Raw genomic sequence first — 10,000 nt, forward strand, 5'->3', positions numbered from 1 at the left:
TGCGCGCGGAGCCTATCCCTGAGCATATGCTCAGCAGGTCGCACGAAGCACATTAAGGCTGGCAGGCGACGGGCCACCGGTGGGGGGGGGGGGGTTATGGGGGGGGGGATCATAATGGCAGTCACTTCTCTTGTCAAGCAGCGAGTGTGAGGGTGTGTGTAGATTCCTGATCTCTGATCAGTCTCCAGTGGGCGTTGGGCTGACCCTGATGGCTCTTCTCTCCATATGTGTGTGTGTGTGTGTGTGTGTGTGTGTGTGTGTGTGTGTGTGTGTGTGTGTGTGTGTGTGTGTGTGTGTGTGTGTGTGTGTGTGTGTGTGTTGGAGCTATGCCTGGTGCCAATGTTTTATGCTCCTCCTGTCCCCAAGTCCTCGGCTACATGTGCCAGGAACAGGGGTAGCGGTAGCGGTAACCTCCACCCCCCCCCCCCCCCCCCACCACCACCCACCCGCACCTCTAATTGGCAGCGCCCGGCTTTTGTTCTGCTCTCTGGGTAACCTTGTGGGAGAGCAAGCCAGAAATCTCCCAGTCCCAACTTTACAGACCTGCATCTTGTTTGCTTTTGTTTGTTTGTTTGTGTTTTTTCATTCCAACGGTTCTCAAAGCCACGCATGTACAGAAGATGGAGAAGACAGACAGACAGACAGACAGACACTCTGCTGGCCGGAGTCCTTTTGTGTCAAAACACACACACACACACACACACAGAGTGAGAGAGAAAGATAAACAGAGAGAGAGGGAGAGAGAGAGAGAGAGACAAAGACCGGGAGGTGTATCCAAAAATCTAGCTCCCAGACGCCGTTTCAGGTCGGGGGGAAAAAAAAGTAAACAGTCTCTCTCGCCCTGTTAGGAGGGGCGCGCCGCTGTTGTCTTGAACACAGCGCACTACACCGCAGCTGCACGACAGAAAAGGTAATGACGGGTTGAGCTACTGTAAACGCAGCGCTTTGTCCCCTAATCCCAAAAATGCAGGGCAGCGGGCGTCAGAACAAGGACAGTGGTAATAGTGGTTTCAGACGCACACCACCACCCCTGAGAACGGCACTCAGCAACGCACATACTTATGAGAGCGCAAGAGCAAAGAGACAGAGAAAGATAAATAAATAAAGAGGACCTCCTAAGTAGCAGTCCTTTCACAATGCCCATACCTGTTATTACACAAAAGCCACACAAGGGCAGTAAAATCTCTTTCCCTTTTCTTTCTTTTTTGTTTTGTTTTTTTGCTGTTACTACTACTACTACTACTACAAAAAAAAAGATTCTGCCCTGGAAATTAATTTGTAGACAATATCAGTGTTCCCCCTGAGGTGAAATATTTTAGTATTCGATACAAACTTGTCGTAACCAGTGGAGCCAGTGGAGACCTGCAGAGGACCGGCGATGGATAGTCTCCCCTTTGAGCCGCTGAAAGCAGCCGGTACTGTCGCTCGCTGTACTGCGGCCCACCTAGACAAGCCCCAGTGCGGAGCGAAGCGCTGACATTTTGGACATTAATATAACGGGGATTAGGCCGCTGCTTGTGCCCAGATCCTCCCATATTCTTATTCCAGCCCAGCCACCCGCCGCAAGCCTCTCCATCGGGGGTGAACTCGCTGCTGCGCCTTTGACTGACAGAGGACATCCTCGCGCAAAGCCCACGGAGAGGTGGACACACACATCAGGATTCAGGAGGGGTGGGGGGTGGGAGGGGGGGGGGTATGCTCTCCACTAACCTGGCAAAGGTGGATAGGTATGTGTGTGTGTGGGGGTGATGAAACACAGTGTGTAACAATGTTTCTGTATGCCACTGTGACATTTCTCAAACCGTCTCTGGTCTTTGCTGCTCTGAGCCTGTGGTCTGTTTATGCAAGGAGCACATAAGCCTACCACCCCTCCAACACACACACACACACACACACACACACACACACACACACACACACACACACACACACACACACACGTCCCCAGAAAGCCACAACCTTAAAGTCACAGAGAGCACCTGGAAAGTGCAGGATATTCTACCTCTGACATTAAGAAAAAAAGCAACAGAAAAAAGGGATAACACACATTCTGCACATGAATGCTGGTAGCTACAACTGGGTCACGGGTGGTGTATCACACTCCAATCAGCTCTCAAAAGAGGTGGGCGACTGCAGCAGTTGCGTCTTTTTTGCGGTATCACATCCTCAAAACGAAAAGAGAGAGAGAGAGAGAGAGAGAGAGAGAGAGAGAAGTCGCACTTGACACCCCTGCGAGAAGGAAGTCGGTTCGATGGAACCAGGTGCCTGTGTGTCGTTCCGGCGATGAAGTCAGGCTTATGAAGGGGCCACGAGCAGTAAATAACTTTTCAACTCTGGAACCAGGTGCCTTTGTGTCATTCCGGCGATGAAGTCAGGCTTCTGAAGGGGCCACGAGCAGTAAATAACTTTTCAACTCTCGTCTCTTTCTCCTCTCTCTGTACTCTCTCTCTCTCTCCCTCGCTCCCCCTCTCTCTCTCTCTCTCCCTGGCGCACATCTACACAGGGCCCCTATTAATTACCTGGGAGCGGGCGGGCGGGCGAGCGAGCGAGCTGAGTGTAGCGCGGCGCGGCGCGGCGCGGCGCAGCCTCCAGTGTGCCAGTGGGGTTCAGGAGCTAATGCTTCCCATTTGACCGAGGCTGAGCTCCCCTAATGTCTCCCCCGAGACGCCGGCGCTGGCTCTAATTAATCCGCCATCGTCAGTGTCGCAACGCCGTTCCCCTGGGGAGACCCGGAGAGAGGGCGTGGGCTGGGCTGGGGTGGGATGGAGCGGGGTGTTTGGAGGGATGGGGGGGGGGGTACTATTTCAATTATGCACAAACAATATGCGACACCAGGCCTGGTGATGGGGAGAGCGGGAGAGAGGGGTGAGGTGTTGGGGCCGGGGGCCGGGTTGCTTAGCGTAAAAACATTTCAGGACTTTCATGATGGATGGCGTCTTGTTTTTCTGTCAGAGGGTATTTGTGCTACATTTTCGAGTGTGTGAGGGGAAGTGAGGATTCATACAACTTCAGTGACACTTTACTGGCCTCCTAGTCAGCCTTTCTTTCTCTTGTTGCTGTACAGTATGTACTCTTGTGACTTGTACATGCTGTATACAGTATTTGAGTTATCCTAACAGATTGTTTCTGACAACGGGCCACCCTAACTGTGCGGGACAGTTAGCCACACATTAGCATCAGATGAAAACACTACAGTACCGTTGTGTGCATAACTCCTGCAAAAGTTCAGCGGCAAATGCCTACATTCATCACTCATATTTAATTCAAACTCTCCTGATGTATGAATCAAATAATCATTTGACCATATGTTTCAGGCAATGCTCTTGAGGCTTATAAGAAAACTGTGTGGGCGTGGGGAGACGCATTAGAAGCAAACAGCAATGTGGATAACACTCACTGCTTTCATCTATCAATCACAATTAAATACTGGAAGCAGGCGGCACAACACGTGAAATGTCACTTGTTTCCCAAGCAAAGCATGGCTGAATGATTAGCTTCTGTGTTGCTTAAATGTCAAGATGGATCTTTTGTTATAAAGAAACATCTGTCCAGAAAAAAATACATGGACTTATATTGAATGAAAATAAGCTTCAATTTTTCCCGTTGAAGTTTGAGGCCTGAAGAATGTCAACTTCACGTCTAACTTAACCATAGTTAGAGCCATAGTTCGTAACCAAAGTCCGGAAGAGTTCACATCCTCTGTTGAATGAGAGTAGTGAAGTCCAACAATCCATAATCGGGGGAGTTCATCTTTTAGGAAGCCTTCTGATCTCATCTCAAATAAAAGCATCTGTTTTCAAATTAGCTGGCTTTAAGTATTCCCAAAATTAGCCCTCACAGTCAGTGCCATATATTGACCATTAGAGCCACTCAGGAGTTCCTGCAAGAGACCGGGCACAGCCGATGCCCCATCCATCACCTGTGTCCAGCCTTTGTCATACTCATCTCTCTTATTGGATTCCTTCTTTTGCATTATCTGCTCGGCATAATATATATCCCTCATTTTGAAGTAGGCTCCACTCTAAATGAATGTAGATAGAGAAGCATAATGGTGTTGTGTTATTGTGCTGTCCAGCGGACCCGAGCGCTTCCCCCTCAGGCTCTCCTGGCTTGGCAGCGACTGCAGGCCTAGGAGGAAAAGACATAATGGACTAATAAAGCCCTCGTTCTGGCATTGGCCTCTCCCCCGTCTAATTGAAGCAACAACAAAACAAGGAAAAAAAAAAAAAGAGACAACCCCATGATCCAAGACCACAAGAACCAATCATAGGTTGGCATGGCAACCCCCTCAGAGCTTTTCCTCCCACCGCCTCCAAAACAATGGGATGAACGCGGAACAAAGAGGGCAGGGCATCAGGTGTCCGCTGCCACTGTTGTTGCCCCTTCTGGGGGGGCTTTTCTGGACGGACCACCAAACGTTCTCTCCGATCCAGCACTGCCCGTTCTGTGTTCCCTCCCTCCCTCCTTCCCAGCCACCTCCTCCCTGTTCCAGCTCCGTTGCTTTCATCATGACATTGTCGTTTTAAATAATCAGCCACAATGCTCTACAGATTATGACGGACGCATTCCTGTGAACGGCGCGGAGACAAGCCGAGCGACGGCTGGACGTGTGCTGGCGCGCCCGGATCCAACAGCGCCGCGCGGCACGCAGCCCGTGCCAGACTCCCTAATACGGGTGGCCATGTGTCTGGCCAAGGGGGCTTCACTAATGCGGCAGAAGAGAGAGAGGGGGGAATCCCACGCCCGGGCTCAACGCGTCTGTGAACAGACAGATGGAGAGAATCGGCTGACTGGAGAGCATAGAGGAGAAGAGAAGAGAAGAGAGGAGAGGAGAGAAGAGGAGAGGAGAAGAGAGGAGAAGAGAAGAGAAGAGAGGAGAGGACAGGAGAGGAGAGGAGAGGAGAGGAGAGGAGAGGAGAGGAGAGGAGAAGAGAGGAGAAGAGAGGAGAGGAGAGGAGAAAAGAAGAGAGGAGAAGAGAAGAGAAGAGAGGAGAGGAGAGGAGAGGAGAGGAGAGGAGACAAGTGGTCAACTCGCCAGCCACTGGTCTATGAAGAGCTGGAAACGGAAAGTGCTGGAACATGTGCGGTGAAGCTGGTGTTTCCAGGCACACTAGAGCAGTTCAACACTCTCAGCCCTCCCTGTATGGTAATGGAGACCAGCAGGATATGACATCCTGGTCAGATCTCTTTTGTGTGGCCTTAGTTTCCACACACCCTCAGTCTCTCGAGCTTTTTAGATTTCTACTTTAGACAGAACTAGGTTGCAACCTTTTGCACAAGTCTGCGACTTGAATTCCTCCATTTAATGCCAAGTTTATTGTCTGTGTTTTTGTGTTTTTATGTAAACCTACTGTACTGTCTATCACTTTCAAATGTACAACATTTTATTTTAGGTCATTCACAATCCATGTATATGCTTTCAAATGTATTCATTCAATCCACTCTATTGGCATTCTAGGACTGACAATATTTTGATCCTGTCATCACACTTCAATTACAGACAATAACTCAACAGTCTTTTTAAAACGTTATGACATGATACTATTTCACAGAGGAGAATATATTTGTTTTTTTTTCCCCCCACAACATTACACACCACGTTTGTTCATGTGATGATGTCTGTCTCTAGGGAACAAGACAAGTTCAATCAGGCAAATGTAAAACATTTCAAAGCGGGCAAAACACGTGTGTCATTTTGGTGTTGTGAGTGCGAGTGTTGGGAGAGAGGAGTTGGCCTCATGCATTAAGGCGATGGTCAGGATATATGGGCCTCAAACTTTCACAAGGGGCTGGGATCCACATCAACTAGTTAGCAGTGGTTTTACAGCAATGAATCTGTGGTGAAAACCACTTTGTTGCTTTGGCTGTAAATTATGTGCTCTGTCTCTCTTTCTCTCTCTTTCTCTCTCTCTCTCTCTCTCTCTCTCTCTTTCTTCCCTACTCTCCACTCTCTTCTCTCTCTTTCTCAAAGCAGAATGTATTTTTTTTTTTATCCTCCACGGACATGACTGCACAGTTTCATTCAAGTGTGCTTGGCTTGGTTTCCTCAAAAGCACAATACTGTTGTTGATTCACTGACGCATATTTTTGCTGTTGAGTAAATGTTATAAATTATATACTGTGGGTCTATATATATATATATACAGTATATATATATATATATATATATATATATATATATATATATATATATGTCTGGTAGTCTATTGTCTATATATCCGTTTTTGGAGGGCTTGTCACTCAGGGTCACCCACCCAGTTTGTTGGCACATTGTTGTTGTGGTGACTGTCAAGTCACTTCTTTTGCCCACCACACTGCACTAATATACCCACAAACAGACACAGAAAGAAAGACAGACACACACACACACACACACACACACACACACACTCACATAAAGATACACACTGCAATGTTCCCACATGCCCCCCCCCCCACACACACACACATACGCATACACACACACACACACGCATACACACACATCACAACCGTTCAAAAGCGTAGAAGGTGGCAGTCGGCGGTCTAATTGCACAACGTTGCACAACTGCCTGCTTCTCAGGACGCTGGGAGGAAACAGAAGGCGAGGGGCCTAGCGCGGGCGGGCGGGCGGCCGGGAGTCTCACTTATCAGACCCATGGCATCTCTGTGGTCAGGGACCACAGCATTGGCAGCTGTGGTGGTGGTGTAGGCCACACCGACTGCCTCAGAGTACCAGCCAGCCAGTCAACCCCAGCCAGCCACTCAGCCAGGCAGGCAAGCAGTCAGGCCGGCAGGCAGGCAGGCAGGCAGGCAGTCAGGCCTAGCTCTCTCCAGGGTAATTACCACCTCTGCACCTCACTGAGAGTCTGGAGCCTTCATGCCCCATGGACCTCCACACCACCACCACCACCACCACCACCACCCACCCCCCACCACCACCCACTTCTTTCTGCGGAGGGGCAAGAGACACCGAGAGGGCGGGCTGGGGGACCCAGGGTGAAAGTGGGTGGCAGACTCTGGGTGAATGACAGTTAGGCTGAGGTGTAACTTTCGCAGAATTAGTTTTGAAAACGGCAGACTTTCCTCTCCCCGCTTATCTCTCTCTCTCTCTCTTGGCTTTTGTTTCCCCTCCTCTTACTGTAAACCCACTTGAGCAGGCGGTCACTGCCGCAATATCTTTTCCTCTTAAAAAAAGAATGAGAGACAGAGAGAGAGAGGCTTTTCTAATGAGAGAGGGCTAATAGAAACGGAGAGAGGTTTTAATGGTTATTTAGTGTGCTTTTATAGGTTTCCTGTGATCTTTAATTGGCTGGGATGCCAAGAGGGAATCATGCTGCACACACACACACACACACACACACACACACACACACACACACAGCAGCAGCGTGACTGGCCCTTCATTCATTCTCATTCTCATTCTGCTAGAGAGTGTCATTCACACACAACTGTAAGGGGCTGGACCGCTGGTCCAAGTGGAATCATAAAAGGATGAAAATGTAATTACTTTACAAATTCTCAAATGAAAGTCTTTTAGGACCAGGGCTTAACTAAAAGGGACAGTAGTCTTAAACAAACTCAAGCTGTAAACATTGTGACGCCAGTTAATTGTTAGTTGGTCTCCCTCTCACTCTCTCTCTCTCCCTCTGTCTCTCTCTCTCTCCCTCCCTCCCTCTCTCTCCGCTCTGCCTCATCCTCATTCTCACAGTCGTGTCTGAGCGAGGGCACTTGTGCTGCCCCTACTGGTGACCGTTGTAAAACCGATAGTGTGAGACGAGACGTATGGCACCCATTAGCTTGTTTATTAAAAGCAAGTTTCTCCTCTTTCTCTCCCTCCCGCCCTCCCTCTCTCTCCCTCTCTTCCCCCCTCTTTCTCTTCACCCTTTCCCAGCCCTCTTCCCTCCGGAGCAGCGAACCGCAGATATTTCCAGAAGGTCTGGTCGCGCCGGGGCTCAGACGCGAGCGGCGGGATGATAATGTTTAAGAGGGGCAGCGGCGGTCGAGGTCCACTCGCCGGTATTTGGTAAAATGTCAGACGCAGGGGGGTGGGGGGTGGTGGTGGTGGAGGAGGAGGTGGTGGAGGAGGAGGAGGAGGAGGAGGAGGAGGTGGAGGAGGTGGAGGAGGAGGGGGGCTGCCAGGCTGAGGCGTACTGAGAGAGACCCAGTGGCTTTAGTGTGTCTCCATGGCAGCTCTGATTCGGTGGAGCTCCTGAGCGTTCTGGAAAACATGACGGGAAACATCGATAACGAAAGAGGGCCGGACTTTTGCGCGAGGTCAACTGATTGCAGGCTTTATAAAGTCTTCCCGCAATGGGTCATTCCGAGCGTCTTTCATTTTCTCTCAATGTGGCATCCGACTTTGCAGTGCTGTGATTTAGAGGGCCTGTTGTGCATCCTTTCTTTCTTTCTTTCTTTCTTTCTTTCTTTCTTATTCTTCCTTTCTCTCTGTCTTCCTTGTGAGGTGAATGCATATATTATCTCACAGACACGGCCTCCCCTTCAGTTCATCTCGGGGAGATAAAAGTGCTTGAGAATCAGGCAGCTGTAACCACGGCTTCTATGAGTTGTGGAAGATGTCACGCGGCCCAGGCATCAGATTTAGCTTTGGGGTGGCGGCCGCCGCGCACTGGATGGGAAACTAACTTTGCACTCGCGCTCGCTCCATCTGATAAAGCTGCATCGTTTCAGATGGGACACGAGATTGTGTCCCCAGCAATAACCATCAGAACACTGAGTGTGTGTGTGTGTGTGTGTGTGTGTGTGTGTGTGTGTGTGTGTGTGTGTGTGTGGCTTCGGGCAGACAATAGCTCGCCTCTCGCCTCTCTCCTCACTGTACTGGCCCAACACAGCTAAACGCAGCCCTGGCGATGAATATCCAAATGGTGCCTGGAATGAAATCAGCGTCATATCTCTGTTCTGGTGGTGGCACTTCACAGAATTGACTAATAAACACATTATTTATTTACCTCGTATGGGTTCAGCTATTGGCCATCGGAGCCTACCATCAACTTGATACGCCGGAGCGTTTTGTGTATGTGTATTTGTGTATATGTGTGTGTGTGTGCGTGTGTGTGTGTGTGTGTGTGTGTGTGTATGCGTGTGTGCATGTGTGCGTGTGTGTGTGTGTGTACGCATGTGTGTGTGTGTACAGGGAAGGGGGGGTTCCCCCGTCACAATGCATCCAGGCTCGGTGAAACATGTGGTCACCAGACCAGAGAATATCATATGCTAAATTGGATTAGCCTGTAAAATCACAGATATTCATCTGAGTAAGGATTTTCAGCGCTGATAAAAGACAGAGCACTCCGTTGACCGTAATGGTTGTGCGGCTCGAGAGCCGTGGCGGCGGGTGGCTGGGTGGTCCCTCGTCCCTCTGCACCCCTCCACACCACCACCCCCGAAGCCCCCCCCGAACAAACAACACTCACAACACCCACGAGGGCTTCGCTGCTCGCACGGTTCAGAACCAGAGTCCAAAGGTCCAAAGTGGCGAGGCGAGCGACTGTGGCGCAGGGGGGTGTTTGTGTGGATTCGCTCGCTGAGCCGGACTAATTGGTCGCAATTAAGCCCGCCATTAACCTATCAGCGGCCGTCAGGAGTGACTGCTGGACCATGGCGGCGGGCGGCACGCTTTGCTAAGTCTGAATTACACAACTGGAGGGGCCGCGGCGAGTATTGCCGTATCCGATACCGGTCAGCCGCACGAGCAGCGGGCCAGCGCCTGTCTCCACGGGAACGCCAGTGACTGAAGCGAGCGCATAATGACCAGCGCGGCTGGCATTTTAACGGGAAGTGAGTCGATCTCATTAGCGGGGTGTGTGTGTGTGTGTGTGTGTGTGTGTGTGTGTGTGTGTGTGTGTGTGTGTGTGTGTGTGTGTGTGTGTGTGTGTGTGTGTGTGTGTGTGCATTTAAACCCTTTCTCTTGCTTTTCCGCTTTTATATTCGCCTGTGATTTCATTAAATCCTCTGATTTGGAAGGGAAGCAGCCAGAGGAAACAACTCATAAAGCTTGCCAATA

The sequence above is a fragment of the Sardina pilchardus genome, chromosome 12, assembly GCF_963854185.1.
Source record: "Sardina pilchardus chromosome 12, fSarPil1.1, whole genome shotgun sequence".
Lineage (NCBI taxonomy): Eukaryota > Metazoa > Chordata > Actinopteri > Clupeiformes > Clupeidae > Sardina > Sardina pilchardus.